Here is a 1690-nt window from a genome sequence, read left to right as displayed (position 1 = left end):
TAGGGTCCTGACATATGTCACAATTAACTCATGCTCTAATCACCCATTTCTGAGAAACAAAACAAGGACAAATCCCCTCAACATTTTGCAATATATAAACAAGTTTCTGAAAATGTAAAAACAAAGTTTTAGTGGACAGGTCAGGCTATACTGACCAAGCTGAGTTAGGACAAAACAAAAATGGCTGCTTTAGGAACAGCTCCCCTACCCCTCCCTGTACTGAATTCCAAGGAGAATACAAATTGTCAACAACCTTACTGCCAAAGTTTCTCCCTCCTTTCCTCCCCCTTCCTCTCCTCTTTCTGAAAATTATATTGCTGACCAATGGAAAGATAGTAATTCACCCCCCTCACAAAAAGTATAAAAGATGTGTGATTTTTGAGTACGGGGTTGACTCTCCCTGCGAGGATGAGCAACCCCATGTACACGGAATAAAAACCTCTGTGATTGCAGTGGTCTATCGTCTAATTGTGTTCTGTGGGTTGAGCTCCTGAGCTGAGACTCCTCGGGGTCTTACAACAGAGGCCAGGGGCTCCAAGAGTCAAAGTTATCCCCGGCCACATAGTGAGTTCAAGGTCATTGTGAGCTACATGAGACCTTGTCTTAGAAAGGAGCATAAGAGCTGGGCGGTGGTGGCACTTGCCTTTAATCCTAGCACTCAGGAAGCTAAGGCAGGAGGATCTGTAAAACAGCCTGGTCTACATAATGAGTTCCCAAAAGACAGGAAGAAGGAAAAGAAAGAAAAATAAACAAATACAATATATAGCTTAAAATGTTTCATTTTATATTTAACTAACAGTAATTGTACATCTTTGTGGACTATAATGTGATGATTTGATATGTGTGTGTGTGTGTGTGTGTGTATACATATGATATATACATAAAATATAATGGTCAAATCTGAGTAATTAGCATATCCATCTCAAATCTGCGTTGAGAAACTTCAAAATTCAGCACCTGGGGCAGCTACTTTGGCTCAGTAGATGAAGGCGCTTGCTGCAACACTGAGAACTTGAGTTTGAACCCAAAGCCCACATGGTAAAGAGAACTGATGTCCAGAAGTTTTTCCCTGACCTTTCACAAACAGTCCCTGAAACACTCATCACAAATACTCACACACACACACACACACACACACACACAGAGAGAGAGAGAGAGAGAGAGAGAGAGAGAGAGCCACTTACCTCTTCCACACATAAGTAAGTGTAATTTGTTTAAGTGCAGAGGCTCCAGCTTCAGCTCTATGGGAGAGCTCTTGCCTAACATGAGCAAAATCCTAGATCTGACATCCTGCGTCACATCTACAAATAAACAAACATGTGTGTGTGTGTGTGTGTGTGTGTGTAACAATGCTACTGTGAGATTCTACAATACTTGAACTTAATTCTCCTAATGTAATCCCCCTAATTCCAATTACATTCTTCTAATGTGATTGCATTTTGATATTCATCCAACCCCGACCATGTAACTGTAAAAAAAAAAAATCGTTTGAAATATATGTTTGTGTGTGCGCATGATTGGGGCCACATATGAACACATATGTAGAAGTTGGAAGTCTACACTGTAAAGTTGGTTCTTATACCTTTATGTGAGTTCCCAGGGATTAAACACAGATCTCCAGGCTTATAGGACAAGCTCCCTTATCCACTGAGCCTTCTCTCCTGTCCCAACAGCTTAAAGTTTATTTTAT

Source organism: Micromys minutus, assembly GCF_963924665.1.
Source record: "Micromys minutus genome assembly, chromosome: 16".
Lineage (NCBI taxonomy): Eukaryota > Metazoa > Chordata > Mammalia > Rodentia > Muridae > Micromys > Micromys minutus.
This window is presented reverse-complemented; position numbering follows the sequence as displayed.